At 40.4% G+C, this 15,029-nt stretch overlaps 1 pseudogene; it reads left to right on the plus strand.

The window, feature by feature from the left end:
- The first annotated feature begins 264 nt into the window (after positions 1–264).
- LOC132305729 (small nucleolar RNA R71) lies at positions 265–363 on the plus strand (annotated as a pseudogene).
- The last annotated feature ends 14,666 nt before the right edge of the window (positions 364–15,029 follow it).

The following is a 15,029-nucleotide window of genomic DNA, read 5'->3' on the forward strand; positions in this document are numbered from 1 at the left end:
TTTTGAGATAAGGACTTCATTTCGGCGGCTATTTCATTTGAATGGTCGACTTGATGTAAGCCAACACTTTTCCTACCTTGTGAATTTCTACCATTCTTGGATGATAATGTTCTATGTAAAGAATTTTCACTCATGCTCTCATAAAGACGCCACACATCATCCTCATGCCTATCAATGTATGAGCCACCCATGGAAGCATCAACCATGCCTTTGTAATTGTCCGATAAGCTCTCAAAGAAATATTAAACTAATTGCCATTTGGACATGTCATGATGTGGACACTTCCTAAGCAATTCATTAAAGCGTTCCCATGCCTCATGAAACGTTTCTCCATTCCCATGTGAAAATTCTCGAATTGAGGTTCTCATGGAGTTGGTCTTAGAAACCGAATAGTACTTTTTCAAAAACCCTTGTTGCATTTCTGCCCAAGAAGTGATCGAAAAAGGCCTAAGATTGTTAAACCAATACTTTGCCTTATCTTTTAAGGTGAATGGAAAAAGTTTGAGTCTTAAAACCTCTTCCGGCATGTCCGTATATTTTACGGTGGAACATACTTCAAGAACCTCATCCAAATGCTTGTAAGGTTCTTCACTTGGAAGTCCATGATAGTTGGGAAGCATTTGAATGGTTTGTGGCTTAATTTCATAGTGATGTGCTCTAAATGGTGGCAATTGAATGCATGTGGGTGCATTATATTCATTAGGCACATAGTGATCTCTTAAAGCAAGTGGAGGATTAGTAATTTGAGGTGCAACATGGGCACCTTGATTTTGATATCCTTGAATGATGGGAGGTTGTGGAGCATACATTGGCCTTGGCATTCTAAATGGAATTTGGCCTTGTTGTTATTGTGGTTGGTGAATGAACGGCCTAGGTGTAATACCCCTAATTTTAAAAAGGATATTCCTGGTATTTAATGGTATTTACTTTATTATTTAAGTGCATTTGATTTGATTATGTGTCATTATTATTATTTTTTTATTAGGTGCTTAAGTGTTTTCTTTTGTGGTGATTTCATTTATTTAAATGATATTTATTTTTTAGTTATTTGATTGGAATTACTTGTTAGTGTTTTAATTATTTAATTGGCATTAATGGTTTAAGTGTAATTGGTTTAGTTATTTGATTGGAATTACTTGTTAGTGTTTTAATTATTTAATTGGCATTAATGGTTTAAGTGTAATTGGTTTAATTATTCTATGTGTGTCTTATTTTATGTGTGTCTTATTTGGTTTAATTGGGTAGACTAATTATTATTTTGTTCAATTAGATTATTTGTTAAGTATTTAATGGTGAATAGGGTAATTAGGTAAATACATCTAACTAGGGTTTTAATTACATTTTAAATTAGGGTTTTATATTATAGCCGTCGTAGGTTTCTACGTTAATTGGATGGGCCGGTTAGGATTGTGAGTTGGACTTAAATGAACTTAGGGTTTAGGAAAACTCTATAAGTATAAGGTAGACATCTGTGTAGGGTTTTTTTTAAACAAAGCACACGTTTTGTGGAAGTGGAGAAGGAAAAACGCAGTTTTTCACATTCTGCCAGGGTTTGATCAAAGCTCCGATCCTGCTTCGTCCGTGGTGCGATCGAGCTGAATTTTGGAGGAGAGGTTCATGACTCAGTGACGCACAATCTGAACGGTGAAGATTAGAGTTTGATCTCGGGAACAGTGATTCGTACTCGTGAACAGTAACTGGGTCGCACAAGTTTTTTCCATTCTGCCCAGATTTCATCAAACATCCGATCCTGCTTCGTCCGTGGTCCGATCGAGCTAAATTTTGGAGGAGAGGTTCACGACTTAGTGATGCACAATCTGAATGGTGAAGATCAGAGTTTAACCTCGGGAACAGTGATTCGTACTCATAAACAGTAACTGGGTCGCACAGGTTTTTTCCATTCTGCCCAAATTTCATCAAACATCCGATCCCACTTCGTCCGTGGTCCAATCGAGCTGAAATTTGGAGGATAGGTTCATGACTCAATGTTGCACAATTTGAACGGTGAAGATTAGATTTTGAGCTCAGGAATAGGTTTTTCGTACCCGTGAACAATAACCGGGTTTTGGAACTCGCCGTGATTTTTTTTAAGAAAACGACGTTGAAACTTTGAACAAAAGTTTCTGAGAAAAGATTCTATCCTTACTCTTTCCCTTAGGCTTCATACTCTTTGCACTCTTAAATGATTCCAGGATTAATGAAGATTAAACCAAACGAAAATGATATCTGTTTTGCTATGAAACTGGTAGTTACAGTAGTGTTGTATGCTTGTTCAACCTAGACTAAGCATGTTTGTGGATGCATTGTGGTTCTGTGGTTCATGTTTTTCCTTACCACCGCTAGTATAAAATATTGGAAGGATGGGTCTAGATGATAGCTATCTTAACTTCTGTAATAGCAACTGTTGGAACTTAAATACTAGGAGGATTTGAGTTTAACACTAGATCGGTTTTGTGGAACACTATAATTTGAGCATGTCTACATACATATTGTGAATATTGTTTTGATGCTTACATTATCACAGTTAGTATCAACTGTGGAGGTTAGGATTTTGTGATACATACCCTACATATCTGTATGTCATTTGTAAGGTGTTAAATGAAAGTTTTAATTAATTCTGTCTTTATATCAGACTAAAGGGAACAACTTAAATTGGGCATGTATATGTTGTTGTTGTGACCCTGTTTATCAATGCTTATTTTATCACTGCTAACATTGAATGTTGGATGTTGAAATTTAGTTGATATACTTGATTTATTGGTATTATTGACTACTGGAGGATTAAAAAGTAGGCACCGGTATGGGACGGTGGCATACTAAGGATGGGTTTCGTTTTTAAAACAATACCATTACCCACCTACTTGGAATAAGGATGGGATTAACTAAAAGTTAAGTCCCGTGGATTTGTATTGTCATGGCAACTACTTGTTGAGCGGCAATACCAGGGATTTTGGATGGATTTTATATATGTACTGTTATGGTGCCTCGGTATGAGCTTAAGCCTCAGGACCGATGGCTAAGGAGCGTATATGCATCGGGATGTGTAGCTGGCTACGATGGTTGGAGGTGTACCCTGTTTAGGTATAGGTACATATGCCCACTTCGTGTGCGTTTTAGCATGTTACCTCTATTCAGGTTGAGACCGGCCTGTAGTCCAGTGAGAGTCCTTTAGTGTGACTATATATATATTTACGGACTATTAGCTATTGCTGAATTGTTTAGGATGTACATGCGTATCAGGCCTCTGTTTGGATTGTAGTAGTATAGAACTTGTGCGTGGGCCTGACCCACTTCTATTTTTCAGGTACACGACAGTTCCAGGCTTAGACGTGTTCGAGCTGAGCAGAGGTCTCTATTCACTCTTCCGACGATGTAGGGCTCTTTCTATTGTTTTATTTCTGGACGTTTATTACAGTTGTTCTATCTTCCGTTTGGATGTTTAATAGGGGTCCACTAGAGATGGATTCCCAAGTTGTAAACTGATGGAGTTTTGGAGTTTGGGTTTGATGGATTTTAATAATTATAATATTTTACGGATTCTATTTTTAGTTCCTTCCAGCTTTAATTTCATTTCTTAATTTATTTTGTATTCCGTGTTCATTATAAAATATTAATTGTTTGATATTCCCTCGGGTTTGGGCCTGGGCCTGATCAACCCGTGTCTCGGATCCGAGGGGTATCACAGTTGGTATTAGAGCACTCCAGGTTCAAGTGTCTCTAGGATGTTTTCGTATTAAGTCTTCCGCGTAGCTTTTTCTCTTGAATAGAGCTTAAGTTAGGATTCATTGTATTCTTTATGGTTCGTATAGAAAGGGTACTGACGTCTGTCTTTTCGTGTTAACAGATGGTTAAAGCTAGAAATGGACAGAACATGCAAGGAACTAGGAAGGAAAGGAGAACGGCACGTAGGCAACAATATCTCCTACGGCGTCAGCAAATGGAGGAAGAGCAGCAAAGGCTTGGGTTTCAAGATGACATGGATCAGTTTCAGGAGGAACAGGAGAATGTTCAACAGACTCTGGACCAGGTCAGAGATCCAGAGATTCCTCCTCACCTCAATGACCTCATTGCTCGGGCTATAGAGGCTGGGGTAACAGCTGCACTTCGGATCAGCCTCAGGTACAGCCGGCACCTGTACCAGCACCAGTGGTTCAGACGGATTCTTGGGGAAAGGCTAAAAGTTCTTTCACAAAGGGGAGTCCACCTGTGTTCTCAAGCTCAACCGATGTGAGAGCAGCTCACCAGTGGAAACAGGACATTGAGCGTCATCTTTGTTTGGTTCAGTGCACGTAGGTTCAGAAGCAGATGCTTGCTACTTTCAAGCTAATTGGGGATGCACTACAGTGGTGGGAGTCAGTTACCACCTCAGAGGAGAGGATGACATTGTCTTATGATGAGTTCAGTGCTCGCTTTGATGAGAAATATTTTTCCTATGCAGTCAGGGCAGCTATGAAGACCGAGTTTCTACGTCTGCAGCAGGGAAACATGACAGTGGCGGAGTATGAGCAGCAGTTCACACGCTTGTCTCTCTTTGCACCGGAGGAGGTGGATACAGAGGAGAAGAAACGCAACAGTTTTGTCAAGGGACTGATGTGGTCTATTAAGAGAGCTATTACAGGTAGTCTAGCCTATACTACCTATGCTCAGGTGGTAGACGCCGCTCTACAACAGTATCAGTTGACTGTGGACATCAGACAGGCTCGTGGTGAGAAGCGGGGAGATAAAGACTCTACTAATCAGTCAGCTGAAAAGGGGAATGGCAATGGTCACCGGCAGAATGACATAGGCAAGTTCCAAGGACAACAGCCTTGGAAGAAGCACAAGGGTGGTTCAGATGCTCACCGGAATGGGGCACCTATTCAGAGGCAACAGAATGGGGGACCACAGGCAGGACACGGTCAGCCACAGGCTAACCGACAGAAGAGGCCATTTGGTACTTTCCAGGGTAGTTGTTACACTTGTGGAGAGTATGGTCATACCACCAGGTAGTGTCCTAAAGCAGGACAAGGACAGGGACAGAGACAGTATGTGCAGCAGGGACAGAGGGCGCCAGTGCCTCTACCAGTTCTACAGGTTCCACGGATTCAGGGACAGACACATCTGGCTTTACCGGCATCGCCGCAGACTCAGGGACAGGCACCACAGCAGTTGCACTATGGCAGGGTGTATAACCCCATGCCACAGGATGTTCAGGCACCTCAGACTATTGAGGGTAAGTTTCTTATTCATGGTTTGCATGGACGTGTTTTATTTGATACGGGTGCTACACACTCATTTGTAGCTAGGACTTTTGTTGCTTTGTCTGGGATGAGGACCAGGGTATGCACTAGACCTCAGGGTATTTCTACACCATTGGGTGATACAGCTATTATACATGAGAGTGATGGGCCTGTGATACTAGATATTGGCAGACTCAGATTTTTAACCAATCTATTGGTCCTGGACACGCACACTTATGATGTGATACTTAGGATGGATTGGTTGTCTCACTACCATGCCCAAGTTGTTTGTTTTGATAGATCTATTATTTTTACCATACCTGGTCAGGATATGTATGTAGTGGCTATGCCACATTCTAAAGGGGGCGGTAGCACCTATTTGTTCCATGTGGAGGAGGAAAATGAGGAGGGGATTATTGTGTCATTGGATAACATACCGATTGTATAGGATTTCCCGGATGTATTTCAGGAGATTCCAGGGTTGCCACCTAGTCGCGAGATCGATTTTGTGATAAACTTAGCTCCAGGCACTGCGCCTATTGCTAGGGCACCCTATAGGATGGCACCGGTAGAGATGAGAGAGCTGAGGGATCAGATTCAGCAGTTATTCAGCCAGGGTTTTATTCATAGCAGTACATCACCTAGGGGAGCACCGGTTCTGTTTGTAAAGAAGAATGATGGTTCGCTTCGTCTGTGTATAGATTACAGGGAGTTGAACAAGGTTACGATTCGTAACAAGTATCCTTTGCCCAGGATTGATGACTTGTTTGATCAGTTAAGGGGAGCCATATATTTCTCTAAGATTGATCTGCGTTCTGGGTATCATCAGCTGAGGGTCAAGGAGCAGGATGTTCCTAAGACAGTATTTCTTACGCGATATAGTTCTTATGAGTTTCGAGTTATACCGTTTGGGACGACTAATGCACCTGCAGTATTCATGGACTTAATGAATAGAGTCTTCCGGGCTTATTTGGATCAGTTTGTTATTGTCTTTATTAATGACATCTTGATCTATTCTCGGTCGGAGGACGATCATGCTAGACATCTTCGCATAATCTTGCAGACGCTTTGTGAGCACCAGTTATATGCCAAGTTCGAGAAGTGTGAATTTTGGCAGCGGGAGGTGAAATTTCTGGGTCACGTGGTGTCAGAAAAGGGGATAGCAGTGGATCCGGTCAAGGTTTCAGCAGTGGTTGAGTGGGGACAGCCTACATCACCTACTGAGATTCGGAGTTTTCTCGGTCTGGCAGGATATTACAAGAGATTCATCTTGGGGTTCTCCAAGATAGCAGGACCACTCACTCATCTGACCAAGAAGGGTGTACAGTTCGTGTGGGATGAACATTGTCAGCGAGCTTTTGATGAGCTGAAAAGGAAGCTGACTTCTGCACCGGTTCTGGCTACTCCGCAAAGTGGGATAGAGTATCTTGTTTACACGGATGCTTCGTTGCAGGGTCTTGGATGTGTATTGATGCAGGAGGAGCGACCGATTTCTTATGGATCTCGGAAACTTAAGCCTCATGAGCTTAATTATCCAACACATGATTTGGAGTTGGCAGCAGTGGTCTTTGCTTTGCGTATTTGGAGGCATTATCTGTTAGGTGAGTCCTTCAGATTATTCAGTGATCACAAGAGTCTGCAGTACTTGTTCACTCAGCGGGAGCTAAATATGAGACAGCGCAGGTGGTTGGAGTTTGTAAAAGACTATCATTTTTCTATACAGTACCATCCAGGGAAAGCGAATGTAGTGGCGGATGCACTCAGTCGCCGACCTGTTGGTAGTCTTTCTGCTCTATTCACTACTGAGTGGAATGCTTTAAAGAGTGTGGATGAGTTATCGGATGCTTTTATGGCTTGCATGGTGGTTACACCTTCCATCATTCGCAAGGTTTTACAAGCACAACTCACCATTCAGTAATGTGTCGACAAGGTCGCAGAGATAGCTTCCGGAGAGGTTCCATTCTACTATGTTGGGGCTGATGGAGGTTTAAGGTACAAGGGACGGTTAGTGGTACCTTCTGCTGATAATTTGAGGAAGGATGTGATGACTGAGACTCATCACTCTGAGTTTTCTGTTCATCCAGGAGGCGATAAGATGTATCAAGATATGAAGCGGCAGTTTTGGTGGGCAGGTATGAAGAGGGACATTGCTTTTTTTTGTTTCTCAATGTAGTACTTGTCAGATGGTTAAGATTGATCATCAGAGGCCGTCAGGAGCTCTACAGCCACTACCAATTTCGGAGTGGAAATGGGAGAGCATATCTATGGATTTTGTGGAAGGGTTGCCAAATTCTTTCAAGGGGCATAATTTCATATGGGTCATTGTGGATAGGTTGACCAAGTCAGCTCATTTCTTGCCTATTTGCACTGACTACACTTCGGAGCAGTTGGCGAGGCTTTACATTTCAGAGATTGTGAAGCTACATGGCATTCCATTGTCTATTATATCGGACAGGGATTCGAGCTTTGTATCTGGATTTTGGAAGAGTTTTCAGCAGGCTTTAGGTACGGAGTTACACCTTAGTAATGCTTATCATCCTCAGACTGACGGACAGACTGAGAGGGTGAATTAGATTATGGAAGATATGCATCGGTCGTGTGTTCTGGATTTCAAGGGCCACTGGGAGGAATATTTGCCACTTGTGGAGTTTGCTTATAACAATAGTTTCCAGAAGACTATTGGTATGGCACCATTTGAGGCATTGTACGGTCGACCGTGTCGGTCACCTGTTTGTTGGATGGAGGTTGGAGAGAATCGATTCTTAGGTCCTGAGTTCATCAAGGATATCTCTGAAAACATTGCTCTTATTCGAGATCGCATGCGTACTGCCCAAAGTAGGCAGAAGAGCTATGCTGATCGTCGTACTTGGGCTTTGAAGTTTCAGGTTGGGGATCAGGTTCTACTCAAAGTGTCTCCTATGAAGGGTGTTATGCGCTTTGGGAAGAAAAGGAAGTTGTCACCGCGATTTGTTGGTCCATTCATGATTACGGATCGCATTGGAGCTGTTGCTTATCGGTTGGCACTTCCGGATACTTTGGATCACGTCCACAACGTGTTTCATGTTTCCATGTTGCGGAAATTTCTTCGAGATGAGGATCGGTATCAGCATATCGATGTTGGGGAGATTGAGTTGCAGCCGGATGCAACTTATTTAGAGCCACCGTGTCGCATTGTCGACCGACGAGATCAGATTCTTCGTAATAAGGTTATTCCTTTGGTTCGTGTTCAGTGGAGTTATCACAATGGGTCTGAGTCCACTTGGGAACGAGAGGATGTCATTCGCTCACGGTTTCCTGAAATTTTGGAAGAAGGTAAGAGTGAATTCCGAGGACGGAATTCCTTTTGTTAGGGGGGAAGAATGTAATACCCCTAATTTTAAAAAGGATATTCCTGGTATTTAATTTATTATTTAAGTGCATTTTATTTGATTATGTGTCATTTTTTTTTTTTTTTTTTATTAGGTGCTTAATTGTTTTCTTTTGTAGTGATTTCATTTATTTAAATGATATTTATTTTTTAGTTATTTGATTGGAATTACTTGTGAGTGTTTTAATTATTTAATTGGCATTAATGGTTTAAGTGTAATTGGTTTAGTTATTTGATTGGAATTACTTGTTAGTGTTTTAATTATTTAATTGGCATTAATGGTTTAAGTGTAATTGGTTTAATTATTCTATGTGTGTCTTATTTTATGTATGTCTTATTTGGTTTAATTGGGTTTACTAATTATTATTTTGTTCAATTAGATTATTTGTTAAGTATTTAATGGTGAATAGGGTAATTAGGTAAATACATCTAACTAGGATTTTAATTACAGTTTAAATTAGAGTTTTATATTATAGCCGTCGTAGGTTTCTACGTTAATTGAATGGGCCGGTTAGGATTGTGAGTTGGACTTAAATGAACCTAGGATTTAGGAAAACTCTATAAGTATAAGGTAGACGTCTGTGTAGGGTTTTTTTTTAAACAAAGCACACGTTTTGTAGAAGTGGAGAAGGAAAAACGCAGTTTTTCACATTCTGCCAAGGTTTGATCAAAGCTACGATTCTGCTTCGTCCGTGGTCCGATCGAGCTGAATTTTGGAGGAGAGGTTCACGACTCAGTGACGCACAATATGAATGGTAGAGATCAGAGTTTGATCTCGGGAACAGTGATTCGTACTCGTGAACAGTAACTGGGTCACACAGGTTTTTTCCATTCTGCCCAGATTTCATTAAACATCCGATCCTACTTCGTCCGTGGTCCGATCGAGCTGAATTTTGGAGGAGAGGTTCACGACTCAGTGATGCACAATCTGAACGGTGGAGATCAGAGTTTGACCTCGGGAACAGCGATTCGTATTCGTGAACAGTAACTGGGTCGCACAGGTTTTTTCCATTCTGCCCAGATTTCATCAAACATCCGATTCTGCTTCGTCCGTAGTCCGATCGAGCTGAAATTTAGAGGATAGGTTCATGACTCAGTGTTGCACAATCTGAACGGTGCAGATCAGATTTTGAGTTCGGGAATAGTGTTTCGTACACGTGAACAGTAACCGGGTTTTGGAACTCGCCGGGATTTTTTTTAAGAAAACGACGTTGAAACTTTGAACAAAAGTTTCTGAGGCAAGATTCTATCCTTACTCTTTCCCTTAGGCTTCATACTCTTTGCACTCTTAAATGATTCCAGGATTAATGAAGATTAAACCAAACGAAAATGATATTCATTTTGCTATGAAACTGGTAGTTACAGTAGTGTTGTATACTTGTTCAACCTAGACTAAGCATGTTTGTGGATGCATTGTGGTTCTGTGGTTCACGTTTTTCCTTACCACTGCTAGTATAAATTATTGGAAGGATGGGTCTAGATGATAGCTATCTTAACTTCTGTAATAGCAACTGTTGGAACTTAAATACTAGGAGGATTTGAGTTTAACACTAGATCGGTTTTGTGGAACACTATAATTTGAGCATGTCTACATACATACTGTGAATATTGTTTTGATGCTTACATTATCACAGTTAGTATTAACTGTGGAGGTTAGGATTTTGTGATACATACCCTACATATCTGTATGTTATTTGTAAGGTGTTAAATGGAAGTTTTAATTAATTCTGTCTTTATATCAAACTAAAGGGAACAACTTAAATTGGGCATGTATATGTTGTTGTTGTGACCCTGTTTATCAATGCTTATTTTATCACTGCTAACATTGAATGTTGGATGTTTGAATTTAGTTGATATATACTTGATTTATTGGTATTATTGACTACTGGAGGATTGGAAAGTAGGCACCGGTATGGGACGGTGGCATACTAAGGATGGGTTTGGTTTTTAAAACAATACCATTACCCACCTACTTGGAATAAGGATGGTAATAACTAAAAGTTAAGTCCCGTGGATTTGTATTGTTATGGCAACTACTTGTTGAGCGGCAATACCAGGGATTTTGGATGGATTTTATATATGTACTGTTATGGTGCCTCGGTATGAGCTTGAGCCTATGGCTAGGGAGCGTATATGCATCGGGATGTGTAGCTGGCTACGATGGTTGGAGGTGTACCCTGTTTAGGTATAGGTACATATGCCCACTTCGTGTGCATTTTAGCATGTTACCTCTATTCAGGTTGAGACCGGCCTGTAGTCCAGTGATAGTCCTTTAGTGTGACTATATATATATTTACGGACTATTAGCTATTGTTGAATTGTTTAGGATGTACATGCGTATCAGGCCTCTGTTTGGATTGTAGTAGTATAGAACTTGCGTGTGGGCCTGACCCACTTCTATTTTTCAGGTACACGACAGTTCCAGGCTTAGACGTGTTCGTGCTGAGCAGAGGTCTCTATTCACTCTTCCGACGATGTAGGGCTCTCTCTGTAGTTTTATTTCTGGACATTTATTACAGTTGTTCCATCTTCCGTTTGGATGTTTAATAGGGGTCCACTAGAGATGGATTCCCAAGTTGTAAACTAATGGAGTTTTGGAGTTTGGGTTTGATGGATTTTAATAATTATAATATTTTGCGGATTCTATTTTTAGTTCCTTCCAGCTTTAATTTCATTTTTTAATTTATTTTGTATTCCGTGTTCATTATAAAATATTAATTGTTTGATATTCCCTCGGGTTTGGGCCTGGGCCTGATCAACCCGTGTCTCGGATCCGAGGGGTATCACACTCGGCATGTCTAATGGTGCTGGAATGTTCTCATGATGCATATTTTGATGAAGGATACCTTGTTGGTCTATGTGACCAAGGTCCTCTACATTCTCTTCATTATGGCCTTCCATTGATGTAATGGATCGGGTAGAACTAGAACTTCCTCTTCCCCTATGATTTCTAACTACGGATTCAAGATGCAAATCAAGAAGGACAATAGTTGGTCGTAGTGATCTACGACCATGCATGCACAATGTAAAAACACATAAACACAATGAATGAACAAACACTTCAATTTCACAACAATTTCAATGAAACTTCCTCCACAAACACTTAACCCATACTCCTATGCTTTAACAACAATGATGCAAAGAACAATTAAGATTGCCTCCACGCGGGCTTACAATTTATCTAAGAAATTAAAAACAAGCCTCCACGCGGGTCGACGATTTAACTAATGGATTGAGTAAGAAAAAGCTCACAAAGGTCCTTTAGCACTTCAACTCCAAATTGAAAGCTTAGCTTAGCAATTTTTTAAATTTTTAGCATTTTTCCTTGCTTACTTAGCTTCTTTGCTTGAATGCTCCTTTGCTTGGATCCTAGCTCAATGCTTCTTGTTAAAGATGAACAAACACAATAAGTAATCTAAAGAAAAATAAAAACAAAGTAAAGACACGATCAAAAGAGTACTAATTCCTAATGAATTCCATAAATACGACGTTGCCTAATCCTCGGCAATGGGGCCAAAAACTTGATGGGGTGTGTCGCCGCACCACAAGCTTAAGAGTGTGCAATTAAGGCGAGGGCCAAGTTTTACATTTATAAAAGCCACTACTACCTTCACTAAAAATATAGTTAGGGTGAGTAGGGATCGTCCCAAGGGATTGGAGTCGTACTTGGTTGTGGAATCGCTATTAGGGTTAGTAGGTCGAGTGATCAAACAAATGGTTGGTTGGTTGATTAAACTAAAGAGCAAATTAAACTAAATAATTAAATGCAATAAGGAGTAAGAAAGGGAGAGAGATCTTGGGGTTTAGAGGTCACCACCAAGCAATGTTTTTCTACACCCTTAACTAGTGAGTAATGAGGGAAATGTGTGTTGCAATATTGATGTGTGTGTGTGTTTGGTTGATTCAATTAGCAAGGGTGACCAATTAAGCATACATTGTCTAATCAACATGTGAAAAGTATAATATATCTAGCAATTAAGTATATATTGTCTAAATAGCATGTGAAAAGCACAACATATCTAGCAAGTCATTAATCCTTCCATTAAGCTCACAAGCCAAATACACCACAAGGTTAGAGACATATGCTTCTTGCATTCAAAAGTATGGAACATAAAGCAACAAGTATGGATTGTCCTCCCATCTAACAACTATGCTACCACTACACTACAATTAAGCTAATGACATGAAATTAAACTAATTAAGCTAAGGGAGAGACACAATCCACCAAGAAATGAGCATGGATCATCTGGAAAATGACAAGAGCATTCTTTTAAGCACAATGTTTTGACAATCTCTAGATCTATAGCATTAATACACATAGACATGCATCAATAACACAAGATATAGAGACAAACACATGAACATCTATTCTAGCATACATAGACATGTGGATAGAATGAAATGATCAATTGGAAGCATTAAACCACATAAATCATTGAATAAATAAGATCTATATATATAAAAGTGCAAAAACATGTATTTCAACACTAATCCCTCGATAATATATAAAATCAAGATGTAGAAAGCATGTTTGGGGCTAACTCTAGCCCCAAGAGGATGTCTAGCCACTCATGGTAGTGCTTCTCCAACCCTCAAGGGCTAACACCATGGTAGAGATTTGCTCCTTGGATGATGAAGAGTCTCCAATGGTGTCTCTAGCCTCCTCTTCCTCTAAGCTTGCTCTCCAATAGATGATATGATATTAGCTCTTCCTTGTAAAAAACAATCCTTATCCTTATATAGGTAGGTCAAATGACACCCAAAATGAGCTGGGGTTATGCACACAATATTCCCCAATGATTGGATAAAGGACAACTTTCAATGAGCTGGAAATTTAACTTTTTCGCACTAGAGAAAGTTCGATCGATCGAACCTTGGACTTGGATTGATTGAACATGGTTGAGATCCATCGAACTTAGGCTGGATCGATATTCATTGGTGGCGCTTTTTGGATAAAGACAAATCTGAGATATTTTGAAGATATTTTTGGGAAACGGACAAAAGTGTTTGGTAGGGTGGTACAACTAGATAAGATCAATTATTTGGATAAGGACAAAACAATTCGATCGATCGAAGAATGATGTTGGATCGATCGAACTTTTGAGATCTCTGAAAATGTCATTATGGCTCTGATCCATCTTAAAGTGCTGAGATCGATCATGTTAGATTGATCGAACTTTGATCTAAGATCGATCGAAGGTGTTGATTTCCACCTTTTTCTTCCTTTTGCTTCCACTTGGCTTCTTTCTTTAATTTATCCCAGAATTGCTTCATTTCTGCTCTTATTTGGCTGAGTTAGCTTATTTTCGGGATAAGTGCCTGAAAATGGAAATAATACGAAATCAATCTAAAACAATAAAGTAAGATAGATAAAGGTACTAGAATGTTTAAGCTTAAGGGGTTTAAATACGTACTTTTCAGCGCTTATCAACATACATATGTACAAAATTAGCTTTTAAAGTGGAGAAAAATAAGAATAAAGCTTCCTACAACAATACCTTCTGTGGACATGAGATATGCCACATCATCAAAAGTCAAATCAAGTTGACATCACCTCAGTGCTGGCTTCAAAAATAAAATAATTAAAGGACAAAAGTGGTCAACACTTGTCGATAAAAGAACTTTAGCCAATTCAGTAAAAGTGATAACAAATAGTAAATAAGCCCATAAGCGTGGGACCCTCAATCAGTCGATCGATGGGCAAGAACTTCAATCCAACGAGGCCATCACTGTCGAACAATGGGTCCAGAACCTCAATCCGACCAGGCCACAAACAGTCGATCAATTGGCTCAGAACCTCGATTCGGTCAAGCCACAAACCGTCGATCGATGGGTCAAAACCTCAATTTGACCAAACCACAAACTGTCGATAGGTGGACCTAGAACCTCTATCTGACCAAGCCACAAACTATCAATCAATAGCCAGAATCTCGATCCGACCAAGTCAGAAACTATAGATCGGTGAGCCTAGAATCTCGATCCGACCAAGCCACAAACTGTAGATCGATGGGCCCAGAACCTCAATCTGACCAAGCCACAAACTATAGATCGATGGGCCCATAACCTCAATCTGACTAAGCCAAAGTCAATCGATGGGCCTTAAACCACAATCCGACCAGGCCACAAACCTTCGATCGATAGACCCAGAACTTCGATCTGATCAAGACACAAGCTGTTGACTAACGGGCCTAGGACCTCGGTAGGCCACATCCATTCGATGAAACCAACAATGAAGAGTAGTGGTAGGACTCTTCGAAGCCATTGGGAATGCCGAAGGGATTTTGGAATAGAGGCCTGGAGAATCAGCTTTGAGTCTTGCTAGGGCAGACCGAATTTGAAGAGAAAAAACGAAAGACAGGCTGGAGTAAGGAAAGAAACCCTTACAACCACCATATGTTTAGGTCATTCAAGGAAGGTACGTACACCTTGCAACAGATCTGGAA

This window comes from Cornus florida, unplaced genomic scaffold (genome assembly GCF_030987335.1).
Source record: "Cornus florida cultivar Cherokee Brave unplaced genomic scaffold, ASM3098733v1 CherokeeBrave_3.0.0_Hap2_Chr04, whole genome shotgun sequence".
Classification (NCBI taxonomy): domain Eukaryota; kingdom Viridiplantae; phylum Streptophyta; class Magnoliopsida; order Cornales; family Cornaceae; genus Cornus; species Cornus florida.